Consider the following 19,618-nt stretch of genomic DNA (forward strand, 5'->3'; position numbering starts at 1 on the left):
CCACACACACTGACTCTCACTGGGGAACCGATCCCACACACACTGACTCTCACTGGGGTACAGGTCCCGCACACACTGACTCTCACTGGGGTACAGGTCCCACACACACTGACTCTCACTGGGGTACAGGCCCACACACACTGACTCTCACTGGGGTACAGTCCCACACACACTGACTCTCACTGGGGTACAGGTCCCACACACACTGATTCTCATTGGCTGACGGGTCCCACGCACACTGACTCTCACTGGGGTACGGGTCCCACACACACTGACTCTCACTGGGGTACAGTCCTACACACAGTGACTTTCACTGGGGTACGGGTCCCACACACACTGACTCTGACTGGGGTACAGTCCTACACACAGTGACTTTCACTGGGGTACGGATCCCACACACACTGACTCTCACTGGGGTACTGGTCCCACACACGCTGACTCTCACAGGGGTACGGGTCCGACACACTGATTCTCACTGGGGTTCTGGGTCTAACACACACTGACTTTCACTGGGGTACGGGTCCCACACACACTGACTCTCACTGGGGTACAGACCCACACAGACTGACTCTCACTGGGGTACAGTCCCACACACACTGACTTTCACTGGGGTACAGGTCCCACACACACTGACTCTCACTGGGGTACGGGTCCCACACACACTGACTCTCACTGGAGTACAGTCCCACACACACTGACTTTCACTGGGGTACAGGTCCCACACACACTGACACTCACTGGGGTACGGGTCCCACACACATTGACTCTCACTGGGGTACAGGTCCCACACACACTGACTCTCACTGGGGTACATGTCCCACACACATTGGCTCTCACTCGGGTACGGGTACCACACACACAGACTCTCACTGGGGTACGGGTCCAATACACACTGACTCTCACTGGGGTGCAGGTCCCACACACACTGACTCTCACTGGGGTACATGTCCCACACACACTGACTCTCACTGGGGTACGGGTCCCACACTGACTCTCCCTGGGGTACGGGTCCCACACACACTGACTCTCACTGGGGTACGGGTCCCACACACACTGACTCTCCCTGGGGTACATGTCCCACACACACTGACTCTCACTGGTTTATGTGTCCCACACACACTGACTCTCACTGGGGTACGGGTCCCACACACACTGACTCTCACTGGGGTACAGGTCTCACATTCCCTGATTCTCACTGAGGTACAGTCCCACACACTCTGACTCTCACTGGGGTACAGGTCTCACACTCGCTGATTCTCACCGAGGTACATGTCACACACACACTGACTCTCACTGGGGTGTGGGTCCCACACACACTGACTCTCACTGGGGTACAGTCCCACACACTGACTCTCACTGGGGTACAGGTCCCACACACACTGACTCTCACTGGGGTACGGGTCCCACACACACTGACTCTCACTGGGGTACGGGTCCCACACACACTGACTCTCACTGGGGTACAGGTCCCACACACACTGACTCTCACTGGGGTACGGGTCCCACACACACTGACTCTCACTGGGGTACGGGTCCCACACACACTGACTCTCACTGGGGTACGGGTCCCACACACACTGAATCTCACTGGGGTACGGGTCCCACACACACTGACTCTCACTGGAGTATGGGTCCCACACACACTGACTCTCACAGGGTGCGGGTCCCACACACACTGACTCTCACTGGGGTCCGGGTCCCACACACACTGACTCTCACTGGGGTACGGGTCCAACACACACTGACTCTCACTGGGGTACAGGTCCCACACACACTGACTCTCACTGGGGTACGGGTCCCACACACACTGACTCTCACTGGGGTACGGGTCCCACACTGACTCTCCCTGTGGTACGGGTCCCACACACACTGACTCTCACTGGGGTACAGTCCCACACACACTGACTCTCACTGGTTTATCTGTCCCACACACAATGACTCTCACTGTGGTACAGTCCCACACACACTGACTCTCACTGGGGAACCGATCCCACAAACACTGACTCTCACTGGGGTACAGGTCCCGCACACACTGACTCTCACTGGGGTACAGGTCCCACACACACTGACTCTCACTGGGGTACAGGTCCCACACACACTGACTCTCACTGGGGTACAGGCCCACACACACTGACTCTCACTGGGGTACAGTCCCACACACACTGACTCTCACTGGGGTACAGGTCCCACACACACTGATTCTCATTGGGGTACGGGTCCCACACACACTGACTCTCACTGGGGTACGGGTCCCACACACACTGACTCTCACTGGGGTACAGTCCTACACACAGTGACTTTCATTGGGGTACGGGTCCCATACACACTGACTCTCACTGGGGTACAGTCCCACACACTGACTCTCACTGGGGTACAGGTCCCACACACACTGACTCTCACTGGGGTACGGGTCCCACACACACTGACTCTCACTGGGGTACGGGTCCCACACACACTGACTCTCACTGGGGTACAGGTCCCACACACACTGACTCTCACTGGGGTACGGGTCCCACACACACTGACTCTCACTGGGGTACGGGTCCCACACACACTGACTCTCACTGGGGTACGGGTCCCACACACACTGAATCTCACTGGGGTACGGGTCCCACACACACTGACTCTCACTGGAGTATGGGTCCCACACACACTGACTCTCACTGGGGTACAGGTCCCACACACACTGACTCTCACTTGGTTATGGGTCCCACACCGACACTCTCTGGGGTACATGTCCCACAGACACTGACTCTCACTGGGGTACGGGTCCAACACACACTGACTCTCACTGGGGTACAGGTCCCACACACACTGACTATCACTGGGGTACGGGTCCAACACACACTGACTCTCACTGGGGTACAGGTCCCACACACACTGACTCTCACTGGGGTACGGGTCCCACACACACTGACTCTCACTGGGGTACGGGTCCCACACTGACTCTCCCTGTGGTACGGGTCCCACACACACTGACTCTCACTGGGGTACAGTCCCACACACACTGACTCTCACTGGTTTATCTGTCCCACACACAGTGACTCTCACTGGGGTACAGTCCCACACACACTGACTCTCACTGGGGAACCGATCCCACACACACTGACTCTCACTGGGGTACAGGTCCCGCACACACTGACTCTCACTGGGGTACAGGTCCCACACACACTGACTCTCACTGGGGTACAGGTCCCACACACACTGACTCTCACTGGGGTACAGGCCCACACACACTGACTCTCACTGGGGTACAGTCCCACACACACTGACTCTCACTGGGGTACAGTCCTACACACAGTGACTTTCACTGGGGTACGGATCCCACACACACTGACTCTCACTGGGGTACTGGTCCCACACACGCTGACTCTCACAGGGGTACGGGTCCGACACACTGATTCTCACTGGGGTTCTGGGTCTAACACACACTGACTTTCACTGGGGTACGGGTCCCACACACACTGACTCTCACTGGGGTACAGACCCACACAGACTGACTCTCACTGGGGTACAGTCCCACACACACTGACTTTCACTGGGGTACAGGTCCCACACACACTGACTCTCACTGGGGTACGGGTCCCACACACACTGACTCTCACTGGAGTACAGTCCCACACACACTGACTTTCACTGGGGTACAGGTCCCACACACACTGACACTCACTGGGGTACGGGTCCCACACACATTGACTCTCACTGGGGTACAGGTCCCACACACACTGACTCTCACTGGGGTACAGGCCCACACACACTGACTCTCACTGGGGTACAGTCCCACACACACTGACTCTCACTGGGGTACAGGTCCCACACACACTGATTCTCATTGGCTGACGGGTCCCACGCACACTGACTCTCACTGGGGTACGGGTCCCACACACACTGACTCTCACTGGGGTACAGTCCTACACACAGTGACTTTCACTGGGGTACGGGTCCCACACACACTGACTCTGACTGGGGTACAGTCCTACACACAGTGACTTTCACTGGGGTACGGATCCCACACACACTGACTCTCACTGGGGTACTGGTCCCACACACGCTGACTCTCACAGGGGTACGGGTCCGACACACTGATTCTCACTGGGGTTCTGGGTCTAACACACACTGACTTTCACTGGGGTACGGGTCCCACACACACTGACTCTCACTGGGGTACAGACCCACACAGACTGACTCTCACTGGGGTACAGTCCCACACACACTGACTTTCACTGGGGTACAGGTCCCACACACACTGACTCTCACTGGGGTACGGGTCCCACACACACTGACTCTCACTGGAGTACAGTCCCACACACACTGACTTTCACTGGGGTACAGGTCCCACACACACTGACACTCACTGGGGTACGGGTCCCACACACATTGACTCTCACTGGGGTACAGGTCCCACACACACTGACTCTCACTGGGGTACATGTCCCACACACATTGGCTCTCACTCGGGTACGGGTACCACACACACAGACTCTCACTGGGGTACGGGTCCAATACACACTGACTCTCACTGGGGTGCAGGTCCCACACACACTGACTCTCACTGGGGTACATGTCCCACACACACTGACTCTCACTGGGGTACGGGTCCCACACTGACTCTCCCTGGGGTACGGGTCCCACACACACTGACTCTCACTGGGGTACGGGTCCCACACACACTGACTCTCCCTGGGGTACATGTCCCACACACACTGACTCTCACTGGTTTATGTGTCCCACACACACTGACTCTCACTGGGGTACGGGTCCCACACACACTGACTCTCACTGGGGTACAGGTCTCACATTCCCTGATTCTCACTGAGGTACAGTCCCACACACTCTGACTCTCACTGGGGTACAGGTCTCACACTCGCTGATTCTCACCGAGGTACATGTCACACACACACTGACTCTCACTGGGGTGTGGGTCCCACACACACTGACTCTCACTGGGGTACAGTCCCACACACTGACTCTCACTGGGGTACAGGTCCCACACACACTGACTCTCACTGGGGTACGGGTCCCACACACACTGACTCTCACTGGGGTACGGGTCCCACACACACTGACTCTCACTGGGGTACAGGTCCCACACACACTGACTCTCACTGGGGTACGGGTCCCACACACACTGACTCTCACTGGGGTACGGGTCCCACACACACTGACTCTCACTGGGGTACGGGTCCCACACACACTGAATCTCACTGGGGTACGGGTCCCACACACACTGACTCTCACTGGAGTATGGGTCCCACACACACTGACTCTCACAGGGTGCGGGTCCCACACACACTGACTCTCACTGGGGTCCGGGTCCCACACACACTGACTCTCACTGGGGTACGGGTCCAACACACACTGACTCTCACTGGGGTACAGGTCCCACACACACTGACTCTCACTGGGGTACGGGTCCCACACACACTGACTCTCACTGGGGTACGGGTCCCACACTGACTCTCCCTGTGGTACGGGTCCCACACACACTGACTCTCACTGGGGTACAGTCCCACACACACTGACTCTCACTGGTTTATCTGTCCCACACACAATGACTCTCACTGTGGTACAGTCCCACACACACTGACTCTCACTGGGGAACCGATCCCACAAACACTGACTCTCACTGGGGTACAGGTCCCGCACACACTGACTCTCACTGGGGTACAGGTCCCACACACACTGACTCTCACTGGGGTACAGGTCCCACACACACTGACTCTCACTGGGGTACAGGCCCACACACACTGACTCTCACTGGGGTACAGTCCCACACACACTGACTCTCACTGGGGTACAGGTCCCACACACACTGATTCTCATTGGGGTACGGGTCCCACACACACTGACTCTCACTGGGGTACGGGTCCCACACACACTGACTCTCACTGGGGTACAGTCCTACACACAGTGACTTTCATTGGGGTACGGGTCCCATACACACTGACTCTCACTGGGGTACAGTCCCACACACTGACTCTCACTGGGGTACAGGTCCCACACACACTGACTCTCACTGGGGTACGGGTCCCACACACACTGACTCTCACTGGGGTACGGGTCCCACACACACTGACTCTCACTGGGGTACAGGTCCCACACACACTGACTCTCACTGGGGTACGGGTCCCACACACACTGACTCTCACTGGGGTACGGGTCCCACACACACTGACTCTCACTGGGGTACGGGTCCCACACACACTGAATCTCACTGGGGTACGGGTCCCACACACACTGACTCTCACTGGAGTATGGGTCCCACACACACTGACTCTCACTGGGGTACAGGTCCCACACACACTGACTCTCACTTGGTTATGGGTCCCACACCGACACTCTCTGGGGTACATGTCCCACAGACACTGACTCTCACTGGGGTACGGGTCCAACACACACTGACTCTCACTGGGGTACAGGTCCCACACACACTGACTATCACTGGGGTACGGGTCCAACACACACTGACTCTCACTGGGGTACAGGTCCCACACACACTGACTCTCACTGGGGTACGGGTCCCACACACACTGACTCTCACTGGGGTACGGGTCCCACACTGACTCTCCCTGTGGTACGGGTCCCACACACACTGACTCTCACTGGGGTACAGTCCCACACACACTGACTCTCACTGGTTTATCTGTCCCACACACAGTGACTCTCACTGGGGTACAGTCCCACACACACTGACTCTCACTGGGGAACCGATCCCACACACACTGACTCTCACTGGGGTACAGGTCCCGCACACACTGACTCTCACTGGGGTACAGGTCCCACACACACTGACTCTCACTGGGGTACAGGTCCCACACACACTGACTCTCACTGGGGTACAGGCCCACACACACTGACTCTCACTGGGGTACAGTCCCACACACACTGACTCTCACTGGGGTACAGTCCTACACACAGTGACTTTCACTGGGGTACGGATCCCACACACACTGACTCTCACTGGGGTACTGGTCCCACACACGCTGACTCTCACAGGGGTACGGGTCCGACACACACTGATTCTCACTGGGGTTCTGGGTCTAACACACACTGACTTTCACTGGGGTACGAGTCCCACACACACTGACTCTCACTGGGGTACAGACCCACACAGACTGACTCTCACTGGGGTACTGGTCCCACACACACTGACTCTCACAGGGGTACGGGTCCCACACACACTGATTCTCACTGGGGTACAGTCCCATACACACTGACTTTAACTGGGGTACGGGTCCCACACACACTGACTCTCACTGAGGTACAGTCCCACACACACTGACTCTCACTAGGGTACAGGTCTCACACTCCCTGATTCTCACTGGGGTACGGGTCCCACAGAAACCGAGTATCACTGGGGTACGCTTCCCATACACACTGACTCTCACTGGAGTACAGTCCCACACACACTGACTTTCACTGGGGTACAGGTCCCACACACACTGACTCTCACTGGGGTACAGTCCCACACACACTGACTCTCACTGGGTTACGGGTCCCACACACACTGACTCTCACTGGGGTACAGGTCCCACACACACTGACTCTCACTGGGCTACAGGTCCCACACACACTGACTCTCACTGGGGTACGGGTCCCACACACACTGACTCTCACTTGGTTATGGGTCCCACACCGACACTCTCTGGGGTACATGTCCCACACACATTGATTCTCACTCGGGTACGGGTACCACACACACTGACTCTCACTGGGGTACGGGTCCAATACACACTGACTCTCACTGGGGTGCAGGTCCCACACACACTGACTCTCACTGGGGTACATGTCCCACACACACTGACTCTCACTGGGGTACGGGTCCCACACTGACTCTCCCTGGGGTACGGGTCCCACTCACACTGACTCTCACTGGGGTACAGTCCCACACACACTGACTCTCACTGGTTTATGTGTCCCACACACACTGACTCTCACTGGGGTACGGGTACCACACACACTGACTCTCTCTGGGGTACAGGTCTCACACTTCCTGATTCTCACTGGGGTACATGTCACGCACGCACTGACTCTCACTGGGGTACGGGTCCCACACACACTGACTCTCCCTGGGGTACATGTCCCACACACACTGACTCTCACTGGTTTATGTGTCCCACACACACTGACTCTCACTGGGGTACGGGTCCCACACACACTGACTCTCACTGGGGTACAGGTCTCACATTCCCTGATTCTCACTGAGGTACAGTCCCACACACTCTGACTCTCACTGGGGTGCAGGTCTCACACTCGCTGATTCTCACCGAGGTACATGTCACACACACACTGACTCTCACTAGGGTGTGGGTCCCACACACACTGACTCTCACTGGGGTACAGTCCCACACACTGACTCTCACTGGGGTACAGGTCCCACACACACTGACTCTCACTGGGGTACGGGTCCCACACACACTGACTCTCACTGGGGTACGGGTCCCACACACACTGACTCTCACTGGGGTACAGTCCCACACACTGACTCTCACTGGGGTACAGGTCCCACACACACTGACTCTCACTGGGGTACGGGTCCCACACCCACTGACTCTCACTGGGGTACGGGTCCCACACACACTGACTCTCACTGGGGTACGGGTCCCACACACACTGAATCTCACTGGGGTACGGGTCCCACACACACTGACTCTCACTGGGGTATGGGTCCCACACACACTGACTCTCACAGGGTACGGGTCCCACACACACTGACTCTCACTGGCGTACGGGTCCCACACACACTGACTCTCACTGGGGTACGGGTCCAACACACACTGACTCTCACTGGGGTACAGGTCCCACACACACTGACTCTCACCGGGGAACGGGTCCCACACACACTGACTCTCACTGGGGTACATGTCCCGCACACACTGACTCTCCCTGGGGTACATGTCCCACACACACTGACTCTCACTGGGGTAAGTGTCCCACACACAATGACTCTCACTGGGGTAAGGATCCCACACACACTGACTCTCACTGCGGTACAGGTCCCGCACACACTGACTCTCACTGGTGTAAGGGTCTCACACACACTGACTCTCATTGTGGTACAGATCCCACACACACTGACTTTCACTCGGGTACGGGTACCACACACACAGACTCTCACTGGGGTACAGGTCCCACACACACTGACTCTCACTAGGGTACGGGTCCAACACACACTGACTCTCACTGGGGTACAGGTCCCACACACACTGACTCTCACTGGGGTACATGTCCCACACACACTGACGCTCACTGGGGTACGGGTCCCACACTGACTCTCCCTGGGGTACGGGTCCCACACACACTGACTCTCACTGGGGTACAGTCCCACACACACTGACTCTCACTGGTTTATGTGTCCCACACACACTGACTCTCACAGGGGTACGGGTACCACACACACTGACTCTCACTGGGGTACAGGTCTCACACTCCCTGATTCTCACTGGGGTACATGTCACGCACGCACTGACTCTCACTGGGGTACGGGTCCCACACACACTGACTCTCCCTGGGGTACATGTCCCACACACACTGACTCTCACTGGGGTAAGGGTCCCACACACAATGACTCTCACTGGGGTAAGGGTCCCACACACACTGACTCTCACTGGGGTACGGGTCCCACACACACTGACTCTCACTGATGTACATGTCCCACACACGCTGACTCTCACTGGGTTACGGGTCCCACACACACTGACTCTAACTGAGGTACAGTCCCACACACACTGACTCTCACTGGGGTACATGTCCCACACACACTGACTCTCACTGGGGTACGGATCCCACACACACTGACTCTCACTGGGGTACAGTCCCACACACACTGACTCTCACTGGGGTACAGTCCCACACACACTGACTCTCACTGGGGTACAGGTCCCACACACACTGACTCTCACTGGGGTACATGTCCCACACACACTGACTCTCACTGGTTTATGTTTCCCACACACACTGACTCTCACTGGGGTACGGGTACCACACACACTGACTCTCACTGGGGTACAGGTCTCACACTCCCTGATTCTCACTGGGGTACATGTCACGCACGCACTGACTCTCACTGGGGTACGGGTCCCACACACACTGACTCTCCCTGGGGTACATGTCCCACACACACTGACTCTCACTGGGGTACGGGTCCCACACACAATGACTCTCACTGGGGTAAGGGTCCCACACACACTGACTCTCACTGGGGTACGGGTCCCACACACACTGACTCTCACTGGGGTACAGGTCCCACACACACTGACTCTCACTGGGGTACAGGTTCCACACACACTGACTCTCACTGGGGTACGGGTCCCACACACGCTGACTCTCACTGGGTTACGGGTCCCACACACACTGACTCTCACTGAGGTACAGTCCCACACACACTGACTCTCACTGGGGTACAGGTCTCACACTCCCGGATTCTCACTGAGGTACAGTCCCACAAACACTGACTCTCACTGGGATACAGGTCTCACACTCCCTGATTCTCACAGGGGTACGGGTCCCACAGAAACCGACGCTCACTGGGGTACATGTCCCACACACACTGACTCTCACTGGGGTACGGATCCCACACACACTGACTCTCACTGGCGTACAGTCCCACACACACTGACTCTCACTGGGGTACTGCTCTCACACACACTGACTCTCACAGGGGTACGGGTCCCACACACACTGATTCTCACTGGGGTACAGTCCCATACACACTGACTTTAACTGGGGTACGGGTCCCACACACACTGACTCTCACTGAGGTACAGCCCCACACACACTGACTCTCACTGGGGTACAGGTCTCCCACTCCCTGATTCTCACTGAGGTACGGGTCCCACAGAAACCGAGTATCACTGGGGTACGCTTCCCACACACACTGACTCTCACTGGAGTACAGTCCCACACACACTGACTTTCACTGGGGTACAGGTCCCACACACACTGACTCTCACTGGGGTACAGTCCCACACACACTGACTCTCACTGGGGTACGGGTCCCACACAAACTGACTCTCACTGGGGTACAGGTCCCACACACACTGACTCTCACTGGGGTACGGGTCCCACACACATTGACTCTCACTGGGGTACAGGTCCCACACACACTGACTCTCACTGGGGTACATGTCCCACACACACTGACTCTCACTGGGGTACGGGTCCCACAAACACTGACTCTCACTGGGGTACGGGTCGCACACACACTGACTCTCACTGGGGTACATGTCACGCACGCACTGACTCTCACTGGGGTACGGGTCCCACACACACTGACTCTCCCTGGGGTACATGTCCCACACACACTGACTCTCACTGGGGTAAGGGTCCCACACACAATGACTCTCACTGGGGTAAGGGTCCCACACACACTGACTCTCACTGGGGTACGGGTCCCACACACACTGACTCTCACTGATGTACATGTCCCACACACATTGACTTTCACTGGTGTATGGGTCCCACACACACTGACTCTCACTGGGGTACAGGTCCCACACACACTGACTCTCACTGGGGTACAGGTCCCAAACACACTGACTCTCACTGGGGTAAGGGTCCCACACACACTGACTCTCACTGGGGTACAGGTCTCACATTCCCTGATTCTCACGGAGGTACAGTCCCACACACTCTGACTCTCACTGGGGTACAGGTCTCACACTCGCTGATTCTCACCGAGGTACATGTCACACACACACTGACTCTCACTGGGGTGTGGGTCCCACACACACTGACTCTCACTGGGATACGGGTCCCACACACACTGACTCTCACTGGGGTACAGGTCCCACACACACTGACTCTCACTGGTGTGCAGTCCCACACACACTGACTCTCACTGGGGTACGGATCCCACACACACTGACTCTCACTGGGGTACAGGTCCTGCACACACTGACTCTCACTGGGGTACAGGCACACACACACTGACTCTCACTGGGGTACAGTCCCACACACACTGACTCTCACTGGGGTACAGGTCCCACACACACTGACTCTCACTGGGGTACGGGTCCCACACACACTGACTCTCACTGGGGTACGGGTCCCACACACACTGACTCTCACTGGGGTACGGGTCCCACACACACTGACTCTCACTGGGTTACGGGTCCCACACACACTGACTCTCACAGGGTACGGGTCCCACACACACTGACTCTCACTGGGGTACGGGTCCCACACACACTGACTCTCACTGGGGTACAGGTCCCACACACACTCACTCTCACTGGGGTACGGGTCCCACACACACTCACTCTCACTGGGGTACGGGTCCCACACACACTCACTCTCACTGGGGTACGGGTCCCACACACACTGAATCTCACTGGGGTACGGGTCCAACACACACTGACTCTCACTGGGGTACAGGTCCCACACACACTGACTCTCACCGGGGTACGGGTCCCACACACACTGACTCTCACTGGGGTACAGGTCCCACACACACTGACTCTCACTGGGGTACATGTCCCACACACACTGACTCTCACTGGGGTACATGTCCCACACACTCTGACTCTCACTGGGGTACGGGTCCCACACTGACTCTCCCTGGGGTACGGGTCCCACACACACGGACTCTCACTGGGGTACAGTCCCACACACACTGACTCTCACTGCTTTATGTGTCCCACACACACTGACTCTCATTGGGGTAAGGGTACCACACACACTGACTCTCACTGGGATACGGGTACCACACACACTGACTCTCACTGGGGTACGGGTACCACACACACTGACTCTCACTGGGGTACATGTCCCACACACACTGACTCTCACTGGGGTACAGGTCTCACACTCCCTGATTCTCACTGGGGTACGTGTCCCACACACACTGACTCTCACTGGGGTAAGGGTCCCACACACAATGACTCTCACTGGGGTAAGGGTCCAACACACACTGACTCTCCCTGGGGTACATGTCCCACACACACTGACTCTCACTGGGGTACGGGTCCCACACACACTGACTCTCACTGGGGTACGGGTCCCACACACACTCACTCTCACTGGGGTACGGGTCCCACACACACTGACTCTCACAGGGTACGGGTCCCACACACACTGACACTCCCTGGGGTACGGATCCCACACACACTGACTCTCACTGGGGTACGTGTCCCACACACACTGACTCTCACTCGGGTATGGGTCTCACACACACTGACTCTCACTGGGGTACAGTCCTACACACACTGACTTTCACTGGGGTACGGGTCCCACACACACTGACTCTCACTGGGGTATGGGTCCCACACACACTGACTTTCACTGGGGTACGGGTCCCACACACACTGACTCTCACTGGGGTACATTCCCATACACACTGACTTTCACTGGGGTACGGGTCCCACACACACTGACTCTCACTGGGGTACGGGTCCCACAGACACTGACTCTTACAGGGGTACAGGTCTCACACTCTCCTGATTCTCACTGAGGTAGAGTACCACACACTCTGACTGTCACTGGGGTACGGGTACCACACACACTGACTCTCACTGGGGTAAGTGTCCCACACACAATGACTCTCACTGGGGTAAGGGTCCCACACACACTGACTCTCACTGGGGTACAAGTCCCGCACACACTGACTCTCCCTGGGGTACATGTCCCACACACACTGACTCTCACTGGGGTAAGTGTCCCACACACAATGACTCTCACTGGGGTAAGGGTCCCACACACACTGACTCTCACTGGGGTACAGGTCCCGCACACACTGACTCTCACTGGGGTACATGTCACGCACGCACTGACTCTCACTGGGGTACGGGTCCCACACACACTGACTCTCCCTGGGTTACATGTCCCACACACACTGACTCTCACTGGGGTAAGGGTCCCACACACAATGACTCTCACTGGGGTAAGGGTCCCACACACACTGACTCTCACTGGGGTACGGGTCCCACACACACTGACTCTCACTGATGTACATGTCCCACACACATTGACTTTCACTGGTGTATGGGTCCCACACACACTGAATCTCACTGGGGTACAGGTCCCACACACACTGACTCTCACTGGGGTACAGGTCCCACACACACTGACTCTCACTGGGGTAAGGGTCCCACACACGCTGACTCTCACTGGGTTACGGATCCCACACACACTGACTCTCACTGGGGTACGGGTCCCACACACGCTGACTCTCACTGGGGTACGGGTCCCACACACACTGACTCTCACTGGGGTACAGGTCTCACATTCCCTGATTCTCACGGAGGTACAGTCCCACACACTCTGACTCTCACTGGGGTACAGGTCTCACACTCGCTGATTCTCACCGAGGTACATGTCACACACACACTGACTCTCACTGGGGTGTGGGTCCCACACACACTGACTCTCACTGGGATACGGGTCCCACACACACCGACTCTCACTGGGGTACAGGTCCCACACACACTGACTCTCACTGGTGTGCAGTCCCACACACACTGACTCTCACTGGGGTACGGATCCCACACACACTGACTCTCACTGGGGTACAGGTCCTGCACACACTGATTCTCACTGGGGTACAGGCACACACACACTGACTCTCACTGGGGTACAGTCCCACACACACTGACTCTCACTGGGGTACAGGTCCCACACACACTGACTCTCACTGGGGTACGGGTCCCACACACACTGACTCTCACTGGGGTACGGGTCCCACACACACTGACTCTCACTGGGGTACGGGTCCCACACACACTGACTCTCACTGGGGTACGGGTCCCACACACACTGACTCTCACAGGGTACGGGTCCCACACACACTGACTCTCACTGGGGTACGGGTCCCACACACACTGACTCTCACTGGGGTACAGGTCCCACACACACTCACTCTCACTGGGGTACGGGTCCCACACACACTCACTCTCACTGGGGTACGGGTCCCACACACACTCACTCTCACTGGGGTACGGGTCCCACACACACTGAATCTCACTGGGGTACGGGTCCAACACACACTGACTCTCACTGGGGTACAGGTCCCACACACACTGACTCTCACCGGGGTACGGGTCCCACACACACTGACTCTCACTGGGGTACAGGTCCCACACACACTGACTCTCACTGGGGTACATGTCCCACACACACTGACTCTCACTGGGGTACATGTCCCACACACTCTGACTCTCACTGGGGTACGGGTCCCACACTGACTCTCCCTGGGGTACGGGTCCCACACACACGGACTCTCACTGGGGTACAGTCCCACACACACTGACTCTCACTGCTTTATGTGTCCCACACACACTGACTCTCATTGGGGTAAGGGTACCACACACACTGACTCTCACTGGGATACGGGTACCACACACACTGACTCTCACTGGGGTACGGGTACCACACACACTGACTCTCACTGGGGTACATGTCCCACACACACTGACTCTCACTGGGGTACAGGTCTCACACTCCCTGATTCTCACTGGGGTACGTGTCCCACACACACTGACTCTCACTGGGGTAAGGGTCCCACACACAATGACTCTCACTGGGGTAAGGGTCCAACACACACTGACTCTCCCTGGGGTACATGTCCCACACACACTGACTCTCACTGGGGTACGGGTCCCACACACACTGACTCTCACTGGGGTACGGGTCCCACACACACTCACTCTCACTGGGGTACGGGTCCCACACACACTGACTCTCACAGGGTACGGGTCCCACACACACTGACACTCCCTGGGGTACGGATCCCACACACACTGACTCTCACTGGGGTACGTGTCCCACACACACTGACTCTCACTCGGGTATGGGTCTCACACACACTGACTCTCACTGGGGTACAGTCCTACACACACTGACTTTCACTGGGGTACGGGTCCCACACACACTGACTCTCACTGGGGTATGGGTCCCACACACACTGACTTTCACTGGGGTACGGGTCCCACACACACTGACTCTCACTGGGGTACATTCCCATAAACACTGACTTTCACTGGGGTACGGGTCCCACACACACTGACTCTCACTGGGGTACGGGTCCCACAGACACTGACTCTTACTGGGGTACAGGTCTCACACTCCCCTGATTCTCACTGAGGTAGAGTACCACACACTCTGACTGTCACTGGGGTACGGGTACCACACACACTGACTCTCACTGGGGTAAGTGTCCCACACACAATGACTCTCACTGGGGTAAGGGTCCCACACACACTGACTCTCACTGGGGTACAAGTCCCGCACACACTGACTCTCCCTGGGGTACATGTCCCACACACACTGACTCTCACTGGGGTAAGTGTCCCACACACAATGACTCTCACTGGGGTAAGGGTCCCACACACACTGACTCTCACTGGGGTACAGGTCCCGCACACACTGACTCTCACTGGGGTAAGGGTCTCACACACACTGACTCTCACTGGGGTACAGATCCCACACACACTGACTTTCACTCGGGTACGAGTACCACACACACAGACTCTCACTGGGGTACAGGTCCCACACACACTGACTCTCACTGGGGTACATGTCCCACACACACTGACTCTCACTGGGGTACGGGTCCCACACTGACTCTCCCTGGGGTACGGGTCCCACACACACTGACTCTCACTGGGGTACAGTCCCACACACACACTGACTCTCCCTGGGGTACGGGTCCCACACACACTGACTCTCAGAGGGGTACAGTCCCACACACACACTGACTCTCACTGGTTTATGTGTCCCACACACACTGACTCTCACTGGGGTACGGGTCCCACACACACTGACTCTCACTGATGTACATGTCCCACACACACTGACTCTCACTGGTGTACGGGTCCCACACACACTGACTCTCACTGGGGTACAGGTCCCACACACACTGACTCTCACTGGGGTGCAGGTCCCACACACACTGACTCTCACTGGGGTACGGGTCCCACACACGCTGACTCTCACTGGGTTACGGGTCCCACACACACTGACTCTCACTGAGGTACAGTCCCACACACACTGACTCTCACTGGGGTACAGGTCTCACACTCCCGGATTCTCACTGAGGTACAGTCCCACAAACACTGACTCTCACTGGGATACAGGTCTCACACTCCCTGATTCTCACAGGGGTACGGGTCCCACAGAAACCGACGCTCACTGGGGTACATGTCCCACACACACTGACTCTCACTGGAGTACGGATCCCACACACACTGACTCTCACTGGGGTACAGTCCCACACACACTGACTCTCACTGGGGTACGGATAACACACAGACTGACTCTCACTGGGGTACGTGTCCCACACACACAGACTATCACTCGGGTATGGGTGTCACACACACTGACTCTCACTGGGGTACAGTCCTACACACAGTGACTTTCACTGGGGTACGGGTCCCACACACACTGACTCTCACTGGGGTACTGGTCCCACACACACTGACTCTCACAGGGGTACGGGTCCCACACACACTGATTCTCACTGGGGTTCTGGGTCCCACACACACTGACTGTCACTGGGGTACGGGTCCCACACACACTGACTCTCACTGGCGTGCAGTCCCACACACACTGACTCTCACTGGGGTACTGGTCCCACACACAGTGACTCTCACAGGGGTACGGGTCCCACACACACTGATTCTCACTGGGGTACAGTCCCATACACACTGACTTTCACTGGGGTACGGGTCCCACACACACTGACTCTCACTGAGGTACAGTCCCACACACACTGACTCTCACTGGGGTACAGGTCTCACACTCCCTGATTCTCACTGTGGTACGGGTCCCACAGAAACCGAGTATCACTGGGGTACGCTTCCCACACACACTGACTCTCACTGGAGTACAGTCCCACACACACTGACTTTCACTGGGGTACAGGTCCCACACACACTGACTCTCACTGGGGTACAGTCCCACACACACTGACTCTCACTGGGGTACGGGTCCCACACACACTGACTCTCACTGGGGTACGGGTCCCACACACACTGACTCTCACTGATGTACATGTCCCACACACATTGACTCTCACTGGGGTACGGATACCACACATACTGACTCTCACTGGGGTACGGGTCCCACACACACTGACTCTCACTGGGGTACGGGTCCCACACACACTGACTCTCACTGGGGTACGGGTCCCACACACACTGACTCTCACTGGGGTACGGGTCCAACACACACTGACTCTCACTGGGGTACGGGTCCAACACACACTGACTCTCACTGGGGTACAGGTCCCACACACACTGACTCTCACTGGGGTACATGTCCCACACACACTGACTCTCACTGGGGTACGGGTCCCACACTGACTCTCCCTGGGGTACGGGTCCCACACACACTGACTCTCACTGGGGTACGGGTCCCACACACACTGACTCTCACTGGTTTATGTGTCCCACACACACTGACTCTCACTGGGGTACGGATCCCACACATACTGACTCTCACTGGGGTACAGGTCCCGCCCACACTGACTCTCACTGGGGTACAGGTCCCACACACACTGACTCTCACTGGGGTACAGGTCCCACACACACTGACTCTCACTGGGGTACAGGCCCAAACACACTGACTCTCACTGGGGTACAGTCCCACACACACTGACTCTCACTGGGGTACAGGTCCCACACACACTGACTCTCATTGGGGTACGGGTCCCACACACACTGACTCTCACTGGGGTACGGGTCCCACACACACTGACTCTCACTGGGGTACACTCCTACACACAGTGACTTTCACTGGGTTACGGATCCCACACACACTGACTCTCACTGGGGTACTGGTCCCACACACACTGACTCTCACAGGGGTACGGGTCCCACACACACTGATTCTCACTGGGGTTCTGGGTCCCACACACACTGACTTTCACTGGCGTACGGGTCCCACACACACTGACTCTCACTGGGGTACAGACCCAAACACACACTGACTCTCACTGGGGTACTGGTCCCACACACACTGACTCTCACAGGGGTACGGGTCCCACACACACTGATTCTCACTGGGGTACAGTCCCATACACACTGACTTTCACTGGGGTACAGGTCCCACACAAACTGACTCTCACTGGGGTACAGTCCCACACACACTGACTCTCACTGGGGTACGGGTCCCACACAAACTGACTCTCACTGGGGTACAGGTCCCACACACACTGACTCTCACTGGGGTACGGGTCCCACACACATTGACTCTCACTGGGGTACAGGTCCCACACACACTGACTCTCACTGGGGTACGGGTCCCACACACACTGACTCTCACTGGGGTACGGGTCCCACACACACTGACTCTCACTTGGTTATGGGTCCCACACACACAGACTCTCACTGGGGTACAGGTCCCACACACACTGACTCTCACTGGGGTACAGGTCCCACACACACTGACTCTCACTGGGGTACATGTCCCACACACACTGACTCTCACTGGGGTACGGGTCCCACACTGACTCTCCCTGGGGTATGGGTCCCACACACACTGACTCTCACTGGGGTACAGTCCCACACACACTGACTCTCACTGGGGTACGGGTACCACACACACTGACTCTCACTGGGGTACAGGTCTCACACTCCCTGATTCTCACTGGGGTACATGTCACGCACGCACTGACTCTCACTGG

The sequence above is a fragment of the Pristiophorus japonicus genome, chromosome 23 (genome assembly GCF_044704955.1).
Source record: "Pristiophorus japonicus isolate sPriJap1 chromosome 23, sPriJap1.hap1, whole genome shotgun sequence".
NCBI classification, from domain to species: domain Eukaryota; kingdom Metazoa; phylum Chordata; class Chondrichthyes; family Pristiophoridae; genus Pristiophorus; species Pristiophorus japonicus.